Genomic DNA, 14,646 nt, shown 5'->3' on the forward strand with positions numbered 1-14,646 from the left:
AATTGCCACTGTAGAAGTGAGCCATTGTGTAGTGAGGGAGGAGATGACATGATTGATCCTGATTGGAGCAGCGTCATAGCAAGTATCATGCTAGAGGCTGTGATTAGAACTTTGCTGGGGAAGCTTTAGAGGAGGGGGAAGACAGTGGACATCTTGCAGAGCTGGGAGAAGGATCTCCCTGCTGCAAAAGCTGAGAGCGCCAGGCAATAACTCCGGTTTGAGAACGGCAGACGCTTGTTCTCACTGGGGTTGATCTTCAAGGGAGCCAAATTCAGAAAGAGAATAGCCGGAGAAAATTCATGCTGAACAGATAAGAAAATTAACATTATTTGGTCGGAGGTTCCGGGATCAGAGGCCACGGGAGACGATGGAGTCCTGGAGCCCACGTGGACGGATTCCGGAAAGCCCCAAAGAGGGGTGAAGACCAAGGCTGCAAAGCGATCAGCATTGAAGATTATACCAATGATATGGTTAATGATGATGATATTTGGAGGGATCTTCAAGAATTCAGAAGCACAGGTTGTCATTGCACCTGGACCAGCATCTGGTATCGCGGTGGAAGAGGCACCAGGATTCATCATGAGTGATACAAGGATGATTTTCCAAAATATCTACATACCATTGAATCCTGAGATTTTGATTGAAAAACATTTGAACAATACCGGAATTAAGAGTGAACAGACTAAAGAGTGGCTGGAAATAAGAAAAGAGGACGCTAAGCAGTCAATAAGAGATATATTAATGCAGTTGGAGAAAACATTTGTGAATTCAGCAGACATTAAGAAGAGGAGAGGAAAGAGAGGTGCGGTGATGCTCGCGATATCATTGGTAATGTCTATAGTTGGAGCCATAATAGGTACCACAATATCAACAGCCAATTCTATTTCGGTAGGAACGCTGAGTACTAAAGCGCAACAACTGAGTATTGACCTAGAAATAATACAAAAAACATTAGATGGGATTAGAGGGGGACTGGATGAACAAGTAAGATTCATAAATGAAACTGCAATCATTCTAAATGAACAAGCGGATGTGATGCAACGGGCGACTAAAATAATACTTAAGCATGACAGAACTTTAAATGAAATATTGAACATAATGAGTCCTGTTGATAGACTATTAACGAATTATATGAGAGAAGTTCAAACTGCAGTTTCACAATTGATTCAAGGACATATCCCCTTGTATTTTGTTTCGCAGGATATTATTCGTCAAATGATAGAAAGATTGACCAGGAGGGAAATTGATGTGATACAGGTAAAAATTGCATTTGAAATGGGTAATGCAATGCCATTATACGTGGACTTGGAAAGACTAGAGAAACTTATTTATCAAACGAAGTGGGTACACAACGTGGGATTTTGGCAAGAGGACACATTTATTAAGATTAAGACTCCAGAAGTGGTGGCATTTCAGTCATGGGAACCTGAAGTTTATTTAATACCAAACCTGGAAACATGTGTCAAATTGAAAGAACAAAATTATATGTGTCCAGGTAAACCGTTTGTTCCTGATGCCACAGATGCTATTTGTGGTTTGAAATCTGACCCAAGTATATCAGAAGGATGTGAAGTGATTATTAGCAATATGGGGAGTGAAGAACTGGCACATGCTAAGATGGTCAGAGATAAATGGTTGGTCAGCACCTGTTTAAAGAACATGACGGTAGTACATTTAAACCATGGAACATACGTGGTTAAACAGGTGAAATATAATGTTTTTTATTTACAGGTTCCAAAGGATACAATTGTGTCAATTGGGGGGTTAACATTGTTTCATGTAACAAATGATGTTTGGGAAAGCCAAGTGGAAAATATCGATTTTTTTCAAAGGGATACTTTTCCAATAGATCCGGATGTGGAATATTTATTGAATCACAAAGAAAGACATGTTATAAAAATGAATTTGAGAAAAAACAATATTACAATTAGTAATCTGGGGATAATAGAAGTGGAAAGATATACAGGGTAATTCATAGAATTTCGCAGAAAAGTGTCGCAAGCGGCTGGCGCAGAGTGTCCGCGTGCGATTGACTGCGCCAGGCACGTGCGCTAAAACCGATTTCCGCGCACAGCGTATTCATGGATTTCATGCTCCCAAACCAGCCGTGGCGCAGAGTATCGCAGCGACCCTGCAGCAGCGCCAGTAACGCCCCCAAGAACGCCCTCGCGCAAGGAAAAGCCAGCAAAATCGCTAAATCATCGCAAAGGGCTGCGCTAACCCTGGACCAGTTTACAGGGCAGCCAAACAAGGAACGCAAAGCGGGTAACGTGCATATCAGGGGTACACGTGAAGTCATACACGCGATTAGCCAGGGTAAGTGTATTACAGGGGTACACGTGAAGTCATACACGCGATTAGCCAGGGTACGTGTATTACAGGGGTACGCGGGAAGTTTAACACGCGATTGGCCAGGGTACGTGTATTACAGGGGTACGCGGGAAGTTTAACACGCGATTGGCCAGGGTACGTGTATTACAGGGGTACGCGGGAAGTTTAACACGCGATTAGCCAGGGTAAGTGTATTACAGGGGTACACGTGAAGTTATACACGCGATTAGCCAGGGTACGTGTATTACAGGGGTACGCGGGAAGTTTAACACGCGATTGGCCAGGGTACGTGTATTACAGGGGTACGCGGGAAGTTTAACACGCGATTGGCCAGGGTACGTGTATCAAAGGGGTACGCGGGAAGTTTAACACGCGATTAGCCAGTGTAAGTGTATTACAGGGGTACACGTGAAGTCATACACGCGATTAGCCAGGGTACGTGTATTACAGGGGTACGCGGGAAGTTTAACACGCGATTGGCCAGGGTACGTGTATTACAGGGGTACGCGGGAAGTTTAACACGCGATTAGCCAGGGTAAGTGTATTACAGGGGTACGCGGGAAGTTTAACACGCGATTAGCCAGGGTACGTGTATTACAGGGGCACGCGGGAAGTTTAACACGCGATTGGCCAGGGTACGTGTATTACAGGGGTACGCGGGAAGTTTAACACGCGATTGGCCAGGGTACGTGTATTACAGGGGTACGCGTGAAGTTATACACGCGATTAGCCAGGGTACGTATATTACAGGGGTACGCGGGAAGTTTAACACGCGATTGGCCAGGGTACGTGTATTACAGGGATACGCGGGAAGTTCAACACGCGTTTGGCCAGGGTACGTGTATTACAGGGGTATGCGGGAAGTTTCACATGCGATTTGGCCAGGTACGTGTATTACAGGGGTGCGTGGGAATTATCACACGCGATTTGGCTTGGTACGTGTATTACAGGGGTGTGCGGGAATTATCACATGCAATTAGGCTGGGTGGGTCCTCACAGGTGTTCCCTGTACACCCTCCACAGCCCCTGCAGGCAGCCCACAAAACAGGGGACTACCCTGCACACCTGCTCATGTCCCCCTGCACCCCCACCCCCCAGCAGTGCAGGGGCACCCTCCACCAGGCCCCCACTCATGTCTCCCACCACCCCCACCCCCCAGCCACCAGGGGCACCCTCCACCAGGCCCCCACTCATGTCCCCTATCACCCCCACCCCCCCGCCACCAGGGGCACCCTCCACCAGGCCCCCACATATGTCTCCCACCACCCACACCCCCCAGCAGTGCAGGGGCACCCTCCACCAGGCCCCCACTCATGTCTCCCACCACCCCCACCCCCCAGCCACTAGGGGCACCCTCCACCAGGCCCCCACTCATGTCTCCCACCACCCCCACCCCCCAGCCACCAGGGGCACCCTCCACCAGGCCCCCACTCATGTCTCCCACCACCCCCACCCCCCAGCAGTGCTGGGGCACCCTCCACCAGGCCCCCACTCATGTCTCCCACCACCCCCACCCCCCAGCCACCAGGGGCACCCTCCACCAGGCCCCCACTCATGTCTCCCACCACCCCCACCCCCCAGCAGTGCAGGGGCACCCTCCACCAGGCCCCCACTCATGTCTCCCACCACCCCCACCCCCCAGCAGTGCAGGGGCACCCTCCACCAGGCCCCCACTCATGTCTCCCACCACCCCCACCCCCCAGCCACCAGGGTCACCCTCCACCAGGCCCCCACTCATGTCTCCCACCACCCCCACCCCCCAGCAGTGCAGGGGCACCCTCCACCAGGCCCCCACTCATGTCTCCCACCACCCCCACCCCCCAGCCACCAGGGTCACCCTCCACCAGGCCCCCACTCATGTCTCCCACCACCCCCACCCCCCAGCAGTGCAGGGGCACCCTCCACCAGGCCCCCACTCATGTCTCCCACCACCCCCACCCCCCAGCAGTGCAGGGGCACCCTCCACCAGGCCCCCACTCATGTCTCCCACCACCCCCACCCCCCAGCCACCAGGGGCACCCTCCACCAGGCCCCCACTCATGTCTCCCACCACCCCCACCCCCCAGCAGTGCTGGGGCACCCTCCACCAGGCCCCCACTCATGTCTCCCACCACCCCCACCCCCCAGCCACCAGGGACACCCTCCACCAGGCCCCCACTCATGTCTCCCACCACCCCCACCCCCCAGCAGTGCAGGGGCACCCTCCACCAGGCCCCCACTCATGTCTCCCACCACCCCCACCCCCCAGCAGTGCAGGGGCACCCTCCACCAGGCCCCCACTCATGTCTCCCACCACCCCCACCCCCCAGCCACCAGGGTCACCCTCCACCAGGCCCCCACTCATGTCTCCCACCACCCCCACCCCCCAGCAGTGCAGGGGCACCCTCCACCAGGCCCCCACTCATGTCTCCCACCACCCCCACCCCCCAGCCACCAGGGTCACCCTCCACCAGGCCCCCACTCATGTCTCCCACCACCCCCACCCCCCAGCAGTGCAGGGGCACCCTCCACCAGGCCCCCACTCATGTCTCCCACCACCCCCACCCCCCAGCAGTGCAGGGGCACCCTCCACCAGGCCCCCACTCATGTCTCCCACCACCCCCACCCCCCAGCCACCAGGGTCACCCTCCACCAGGCCCCCACTCATGTCTCCCACCACCCCCACCCCCCAGCAGTGAAGGGGCAGCCTCCACCAGGCCCCCACTCATGTCTCCCACCACCCCCACCCCCCAGCAGTGCAGGGGCAGCCTCCACCAGGCCCCCACTCATGTCCCCTATCACCCCCACCCCCCCGCCACCAGGGGCACCCTCCACCAGGCCCCCACATATGTCTCCCACCACCCACACCCCCCAGCAGTGCAGGGGCACCCTCCACCAGGCCCCCACTCATGTCTCCCACCACCCCCACCCCCCAGCCACCAGGGGCACCCTCCACCAGGCCCCCACTCATGTCTCCCACCACCCCCACCCCCCAGCAGTGCAGGGGCACCCTCCACCAGGCCCCCACTCATGTCTCCCACCACCCCCACCCCCCAGCCACCAGGGGCACCCTCCACCAGGCCCCCACTCATGTCTCCCACCACCCCCACCCCCCAGCAGTGCAGGGGCACCCTCCACCAGGCCCCCACTCATGTCTCCCACCACCCCCACCCCCCAGCAGTGCAGGGGCAGCCTCCACCAGGCCCCCACTCATGTCCCCTATCACCCCCACCCCCCCGCCACCAGGGGCACCCTCCACCAGGCCCCCACTCATGTCTCCCACCACCCCCACCCCCCAGCAGTGCAGGGGCAGCCTCCACCAGGCCCCCACTCATGTCCCCTATCACCCCCACCCCCCAGCCACCAGGGTCACCCTCCACCAGGCCCCCACTCATGTCTCCCACCACCCCCACCCCCCAGCAGTGCAGGGGCACTCTCCACCAGGCCCCCACTCATGTCTCCCACCACCCCCACCCCCCTGCCACCATGTGCAGCCCCCACCAGGCCCCCACTCATGTCTCCCACCACCCCCACCCCCCAGCAGTGCAGGGGCAGCCTCCACCAGGCCCCCACTCATGTCTCCCACCACCCCCACCCCCCAGCCACCAGGGTCACCCTCCACCAGGCCCCCACTCATGTCTCCCACCACCCCCACACCCCAGCAGTGCAGGGGCACCCTCCACCAGGCCCCCACTCATGTCTCCCACCACCCCCACCCCCCTGCCACCATGTGCAGCCCCCACCAGGTCCTCACAATGTGCGTATTGGTCAGCCTCCACAGCCAAAAAGCCCTACCAAGTAACCCATTCACCCACATGGAAATGGAAATCACATGTTACACCCCCAATGTTCATGAAGCAAATGAACCCATGTCCGTCACACACATATTTTCCAATTGAATGGGAAAACACACAACATGACATGCATGAAACCAATGAGATGAAACCACACAGTGAACAATGTAAAAAAAAATGTATTAGAAAAAAATACGAATGCTAAAGAAAGAAAACTAACTACAATGTAAATGTGAAAAAAGAAGCTGCATGTCCGCATAAAAACACAAAACTAGAAAATCTAATCCAAAAAATGTTGTCCAAAGTGAAATGTCAAAACTCTCCGTGCAACAAAGAACTATGTACAAAAATAACAAGGGTCCATCATCACAACAGAACTAAGGAAACCTCCTAAAAAACCTACCTAAATATCAACTATATACAAAAAGTGGAGCAGTGTCCGTCGACTCCAAATCATAAGAAAAAACAAAGGAAACCTAAAACTAAAGAACTATATACAAAGGCGGCGGGCAAGTCCAGCGGCTCACTCTGTGGTGTTCCGGGCCAGGGCATCATCGAACTCCTGTTCGATGTCCCGGAGGCGGTCCAGTTCCATGGCCCCGAGGGTCCGCAGGGACGACGCCGTGTCCTCCTCCAACCCCCTGCGGATTGCCTCGAGGCACTCGGCCCGCCTCAGGGCCCTCCGCATGGAGTTCTCCGCCCTGACCATTGTGAGCCGCGCCTCTTCCGCCCGCCGCCGCTCCGCACCTATGGCGTGGCCCAACCGCTGCCACACGGAAGACACTCTCTGTCCTGGGTCCTCCTGCCCTCCGGCCGATGCCTGCCCCTCCGATGTCGAAGGCCCCGAGCCTTCATGGCTCCCACCATCTTGCTGCTGCTGCTGCTCTGCCTCTGCCCGTGCACTGCCTCCTGCTGCCTGCACATCCTCCGCCGGCTGGGGTGCAGTTGTTGATGTGGCCACCCCTGCTGGACGTCCGACTCCCGACTGTGGCAGAGATGCCTCCTCCACCAGCCTGGCCGCACTGTCAGAGGCAGCTCCACAGGGCACCCAGGTGACTGATGGGTGGGAAGATGGCACAGAGGACGACTGGCGCGTAGGGGGTCCAGTTGAGGAGGGGGTCGGAACAAGCCCCATCAGACGGAGGAATCCGGTCTGGGTGACCTGTCCCAGCAGGCTGACGTGGTCAACGAGCCATTCGAGATGACGTGCAGTCTCTCCATGAAAAGACTGCAGGTCACCTCGCATGACCCGTTGACGCAACGCCACACCAGCCAGGACAGGCTCAACCCGGACCTGGATAGCCACGTCCGCAGGCAGAGGAAGGCCAGTTGACGTCAGCTCATCCCCTGCCTGAAAACGGGTCTGGACGTAGGCATCCCTGCTGGTGCAAGATGATGCAGGGACAGGATCGGGGACAGGATTGCACACAGGCACCTCCGCGGCCGCCTGTGCTGCCTCCTGTCCCTGGTCCTGGACTGCACCACTAGCACCAGTGGGATCCCCACCTCCAGACCCCGTCTCTGGTGCTTGCACGGCCTCCTCCTCCACCAGACCCCCCACCAACCTGGATGACTCTGTGCCATCTTCCCCTGTTGGGCCCTGTGGGGTCCCAGCTGCCCCTTCTGCTGCCGAGGAGTCCAACTGCAACCTCCGCCTCTTGGACCTCCCCCCGGCAGCTGCGGCCTGGGACGCGGCACCGGACTCCTCACTCCCCGACGAGATGACAACACGGGAGGGGAGCCGGGCCTTGCGTCTCCGGCTGGCGGTCGGATCCCCGCCGCTGTGCTCCACAGCACCTTCTCCGCCCTCTTCATCAGTTGACGCTGCAGACAGGGAGAAACAAAACACAGGCATCAGGGCACTGTACAATGGACACATACACGCATGACAGTTGCACATGAGTGGCATTGGCAAACCTCAGACATGTCATCACAATCCCCAACACACATGTCATTGCAACTGGCACACATGAGCCATACCACAGCCATATCGCAACTGCCACCACCATCCCCACACATACAACAGCATCAGCAGCCAAAGGGGAGCCATACATCACATGCAACACAGGAAGTGCACCACACATGTACACACACCACCACACTTGCATGCATGTCTACACCTCTGCCAAGTGTCGCACTGTTCAGACGGGCATCCATGTCACATCTGCCAATCAGGCTTCCACATACCGCTGTCACATGCATCCATGTAGCATCACTGTTGCACCTTTGACAAATACACACACATGCACATGTACACAGTGCTCATACATGCAGCCGAAAACAACATACATGCCTGACATCACGGACATGTCTACTTACATACACATTCATCCAAACATGTGTGCACGCACAACTGCATTTGCCATGCAAGCCCACACACACAAGCACCATCCATGTCTCACACATTACAGCCCTCGCATGTGTCAGCCCCACGGCCCTGTACACCCCCACCCATACTCCACCCCATACAAACAGATGTGCAACTGGCACAATGGGGAATGATCACCACACGCCCTGCTCACAACCAGGATGCATGTACACTCACCGCTCGACTCCAGACGGCTCTGCTTCTCTAGGACCTGGACGTGGAGCGCTGGGGATATGCGTTCCAGGACCCCCATCTGTTCTTCCGACAAGTGGCCCCGGCGCCCCTTGGCATCCGCTGCCTTCAAGAGGCGCCGGGCCTTGTTCAGGGTCCTGGACCTGAAGTCCTCCCAGCGCTTCCTGACATGTTGTAAGTCCCGGACTGCCACCCCCTCCGCGTTGATGGCAGTCACGATGTCTGTCCAGATCCGAGTCCGTCCTTCCTTGTCGGCGCGGGAACTTCCAAAGAGGGCATCATACTGCCCCAGGACTTGCTCCACCAGGACACCAACTTCGGTGGCACTGAAGCTGGTGCCCCTCTGCCTCTCTGGCCGGGGGTTGTCAGTGGTCACAGATGGTGTTAGCCCCGACATGACAACCCCAGAGGCAGGAGTGGGTGGGCAACTGGGTCCTGGGGCTGGGCTGTGGAGCGATGGAATTCCAGTCGGGAGTCTTCTGTTCCAGCAGGGGTGGTCACAGCAACAGCACCCCTGGCTGATGTGCAGGCAGCAAATGGCAGTGCACGTGGGCAGCAGGCAGTCAGGCAGCAGCAGATAGCAGGTGGGAGCGTGCTCGGGGCTCTGGGGGGCAGTAATTCGGCCTTCTGGGCAGGAGCGAGGGCTGTAATGTGTGAGACATGGATGGTGCTTGTGTGTGTGGGCTTGCATGGCAAATGCAGTTGTGCGTGCACACATGTTTGGATGAATGTGTATGTAAGTAGACATGTCCGTGATGTCAGGCATGTATGTTGTTTTCGGCTGCATGTATGAGCACTGTGTACATGTGCATGTGTGTGTATTTGTCAAAGGTGCAACAGTGATGCTACATGGATGCATGTGACAGCGGTATGTGGAAGCCTGATTGGCAGATGTGACATGGATGCCCGTCTGAACAGTGCGACACTTGGCAGAGGTGTAGACATGCATGCAAGTGTGGTGGTGTGTGTACATGTGTGGTGCACTTCCTGTGTTGCATGTGATGTATGGCTCCCCTTTGGCTGCTGATGCTGTTGTATGTGTGGGGATGGTGGTGGCAGTTGCGATATGGCTGTGGTATGGCTCATGTGTGCCAGTTGCAATGACATGTGTGTTGGGGATTGTGATGACATGTCTGAGGTTTGCCAATGCCACTCATGTGCAACTGTCATGCGTGTATGTGTCCATTGTACAGTGCCCTGATGCCTGTGTTTTGTTTCTCCCTGTCTGCAGAGTCAACTGATGAAGAGGGCGGAGAAGGTGCTGTGGAGCACAGCGGCGGGGATCCGACCGCCAGCCGGAGACGCAAGGCCCGGCTCCCCTCCCGTGTTGTCATCTCGTCGGGGAGTGAGGAGTCCGGTGCCGCGTCCCAGGCCGCAGCTGCCGGGGGGAGGTCCAAGAGGCGGAGGTTGCAGTTGGACTCCTCGGCAGCAGAAGGGGCAGCTGGGACCCCACAGGGCCCAACAGGGGAAGATGGCACAGAGTCATCCAGGTTGGTGGGGGGTTTGGTGGAGGAGGGGGCCGCGCAAGCACCAGAGACAGGGTCTGGAGGTGGGGATCCCACTGGTGCTAGTGGTGCAGTCCAGGACCAGGGACAGGAGGCAGCACAGGCGGCCGCGGAGGTGCCTGTGTGCAATCCTGTCCCCGATCCTGTCCCTGCATCATCTTGCACCAGCAGGGATGCCTACGTCCAGACCCGTTTTCAGGCAGGGGATGAGCTGACGTCAACTGGCCTTCCTCTGCCTGCGGACGTGGCCATCCAGGACCGGGTTGAGCCTGTCCTGGCTGGTGTGGCGTTGCGTCAACGGGCCATGCGAGGTGACCTGCAGTCTTTTCATGGAGAGACTGCACGTCATCTCGAATGGCTCGTTGACCACGTCAGCCTGCTGGGACAGGTCACCCAGGCCGGATTCCGCTGTCTGATGGGGCTTGCTCCGACCCCCTCCTCAACTGGACCCCCTACGCGCCAGTCGTCCTCTGTGCCATCTTCCCACCCATCAGTCACCTGGGTGCCCTGTGGAGCTGCCTCTGACAGTGCGGCCAGGCTGGTGGAGGAGGCATCCCTGCCACAGTCGGGAGTCGGACGTCCAGCAGGGGTGGCCACATCAACAGGTGCACCCCAGCCGGCGGAGTATGTGCAGGCAGCAGGAGGCAGTGCACGGGCAGAGGCAGAGCAGCAGCAGCAGCAAGATGGTGGGAGCCATGAAGGCTCGGGGCCTTCGACATCGGAGGGGCAGGCATCGGCCGGAGGGCAGGAGGACCCAGGACAGAGAGTGTCTTCCGTGTGGCAGCGGTTGGGCCACGCCATAGGTGCGGAGCGGCGGCGGGCGGAAGAGGCGCGGCTCACAATGGTCAGGGCGGAGAACTCCATGCGGAGGGCCCTGAGGCGGGCCGAGTGCCTCGAGGCAATCCGCAGGGGGTTGGAGGAGGACACAGCGTCGTCCCTGCGGACCCTCGGGGCCATGGAACTGGATCGCCTCCGGGACATCGAACAGGAGTTCGATGATGCCCTGGCCCGGAACACCACAGAGTGAGCCGCTGGACTTGCCCGCCGCCTTTGTATATAGTTCTTTAGTTTTAGGTTTCCTTTCGTTCTTATTATTATTTGGAGTCGACGGACACTGCTCCACTTTTTGTATATAGTTGATATTTAGGTAGGTTTTTTAGGAGGTTTCCTTAGTTCAGTTGTGATGATGGACCCTTGTTATTTTTGTACATAGTTCTTTGTTGCATGGAGAGTTTTTACATTTCACTTTGGACATAATTTTTTTGATTTGATTTTCTAGATTTGTGTTTTTATGCGGACATGCAGCTTATTTTTTCACATTTACATTGTAGTTAGTTTTCTTTCTTTGGCATTTGTATTTTTTTCAATACATTTTTTTTTACATTGTTCACTGTGTGGTTTCATCTCATTGGTTTCATGCATGTCATGTTGTGTGTTTTCCCATTCAATTTGAAAATATGTGTGTGACGGACATGGGTTCATTTGCTTCATGTACATTGGGGGTGTAACATGTGATTTCCATTTCCATGTGGGTGAATGGGTTACTTGGTAGGTCTTTTTGGCTGTGGAGGCTGACCATTACGCACATGATTGGGGATTGTGAGGACCTGGTGGGGGCTGCACATGGTGGCAGGGGGGTGGGGGTGCAGGGGGACATGAGTGGGGGCCTGGTGGAGGTTGAGCCTGCACTGCTGGGGGGTGGGGGTGGTGGGAGACATGAGTGGGGGCCTGGTGGAGGGTGACCCTGCACTGCTGGGGTGTGGGGGTGATGGGAGACATGAGTGGGGGCCTGGTGGAGGGTGACCCTGGTGGCTGGGGGGTGGGGGTGATAGGGGACATGAGTGGGGGCCTGGTGGAGGGTGACCCTGGTGGCTGGGGGGTGGGGGTGGTGGGAGACATGAGTTGGACATGGGTGGGGGCCTGCTGGCAGGTGCCCCACAGTGCTGGGGTGTGGGGGTGGTGGGAGACATGAGTTGGACATGGGTGGGGGCCTGCTGGCAGGTGCCCCACAGTGCTGGGGGGTGGGGGTGGTGGGAGACATGAGTGGGGCCCTGGTGGAGGGTGACCCTGCACTGCTGGGGGGTGGGGGTGGTGGGAGACATGAGTGGGGCCCTGGTGGAGGGTGACCCTGGTGGCTGGGGGGTGGGGGTGGTGGGAGACATGAGTTGGATATGGGTGGGGGCCTGCTGGCAGGTGCCCCACAGTGCTGGGGTGTGGGGGTGGTGGGAGACATGAGTTGGACATGGGTGGGGGCCTGCTGGCAGGTGCCCCACAGTGCTGGGGGGTGGGGGTGGTGGGAGACATGAGTTGGACATGGGTGGGGGCCTACTGGCAGGTGCCCCACAGTGCTGGGGGGTGGGGGTGGTGGGAGACATGAGTGGGGCCCTGGTGGAGGGTGACCCTGGTGGCTGGGGGGTGGGGGTGGTGGGAGACATGAGTTGGACATGGGTGGGGGCCTACTGGCAGGTGCCCCACAGTGCTGGGGGGTGGGGGTGGTGGGGGACATGAGTTGGACATGGGTGGGGGCCTGCTGGCAGGTGCCCCACAGTGCTGGGGGGTGGGGGTGGTGGGAGACATGAGTGGGGCCCTGGTGAAGGGTGACCCTGCACTGCTGGGGGGTGGGGGTGGTGGGAGACATGAGTGGGGCCCTGGTGGAGGGTGACCCTGGTGGCTGGGGGGTGGGGGTGGTGGGAGACATGAGTTGGACATGGGTGGGGGCCTGCTGGCAGGTGCCCCACAGTGCTGGGGTGTGGGGGTGGTGGGAGACATGAGTTGGACATGGGTGGGGGCCTGCTGGCAGGTGCCCCACAGTGCTGGGGGGTGAGGGTGGTGGGAGACATGAGTGGGGCCCTGGTGGAGGGTGACCCTGCACTGCTGGGGGGTGGGGGTGGTGGGAGACATGAGTGGGGCCCTGGTGGAGGGTGACCCTGGTGGCTGGGGGGTGGGGGTGGTGGGAGACATGAGTTGGACATGGGTGGGGGCCTGCTGGCAGGTGCCCCACAGTGCTGGGGTGTGGGGGTGGTGGGAGACATGAGTTGGACATGGGTGGGGGCCTGCTGGCAGGTGCCCCACAGTGCTGGGGGGTGGGGGTGGTGGGAGACATGAGTTGGACATGGGTGGGGGCCTGCTGGCAGGTGCCCCACAGTGCTGGGGGGTGGGGGTGGTGGGAGACATGAGTTGGACATGGGTGGGGGCCTACTGGCAGGTGCCCCACAGTGCTGGGGGGTGGGGGTGGTGGGAGACATGAGTTGGACATGGGTGGGGGCCTGCTGGCAGGTGCCCCACAGTGCTGGGGGGTGGGGGTGGTCGGAGACATGAGTGGGGCCCTGGTGGAGGGTGACCCTGGTGGCTGGGGGGTGGAGGTGGTGGGAGACATGAGTTGGACATGGGTGGGGGCCTACTGGCAGGTGCCCCACAGTGCTGGGGGGTGGGGGTGGTGGGGGACATGAGTTGGACATGGGTGGGGGACTGCTGGCATGTGCCCCACAGTGCTGGGGGGTGGGGGTGCAAGGGGACATGTGTTGGTGTTCATTAGTTCAAGGAGACATGTGCCTTTGCTGGGGGGCATGCCCATGTTGGGTGGGCTGCCTGCGGGACATGACCAGGGATGCAGGGTAGTCCCCTGTGGTGTGGGCTGCCTGCAGGGGCCGTGGAGGGTGTACAGGGTACACCTGGGAGGACCCACACTGTCAAATCACATGTGGGACTCCCCGGCACCCCTGAAATACACGTACCGTGCAGAAATCGCGTGTAAAACTTCCCGCGCACCCCTGAAATACACGCGCCCAGGCTATTCGCGTGTAAAACTTCCCGCGCACCCCTGAAATACACGCGCCCAGGCTATTCGCGTGTAAAACTTCCCGCGCACCCCTGAAATACACGCGCCCAGGCTATTCGCGTGTAAAACTTCCCGCGCACCCCTGATATACACGCGCCCAGGCTATTCGCGTGTGGAACTTCCCGCGCACCCCTGAAATACACGGGCCCAGGCTATTCGCGTGTGGAACTCCCCGCGCACCCCTGAAATACACGCGCCCAGGCTATTCGCGTGTGGAACTTCCCGCGCACCCCTCAAATTCACGCGCCCAGGCTATTCGCGTGTGGAACTTCCCGCGAACCCCTGAAATACACGCGCCCAGGCTATTCGCGTGTGGAACTTCCCACGCACCCCTGAAATACACGCGCCCAGCCTATTCGCGTGTGGAACTTCCCGCGCACCCCTGAAATACACGCGCCCAGGCTATTCGCGTGTGGAACTTCCCGCGAACCCCTGAAATACACGCGCCCAGGCTATTCGCGTGTGGAACTTCCCGCAAACCCCTGTAATACACGTAGCCCGCTCCCCCAGGCCCGATCGCATGAGGAACTTCCCGCGCACCCCTCAAATTCACGCGCCCAGGCTATTCGCGTGTGGAACTTCCCGCGCACCCCTGAAATACACGCGCCCAGCCTATTCGCGTGTGGAACTTCCCGCGCA

Source organism: Ambystoma mexicanum, chromosome 4q (assembly GCF_040938575.1).
Source record: "Ambystoma mexicanum isolate Mex_15411 chromosome 4q, UKY_AmexF1_1, whole genome shotgun sequence".
Classification (NCBI taxonomy): domain Eukaryota; kingdom Metazoa; phylum Chordata; class Amphibia; order Caudata; family Ambystomatidae; genus Ambystoma; species Ambystoma mexicanum.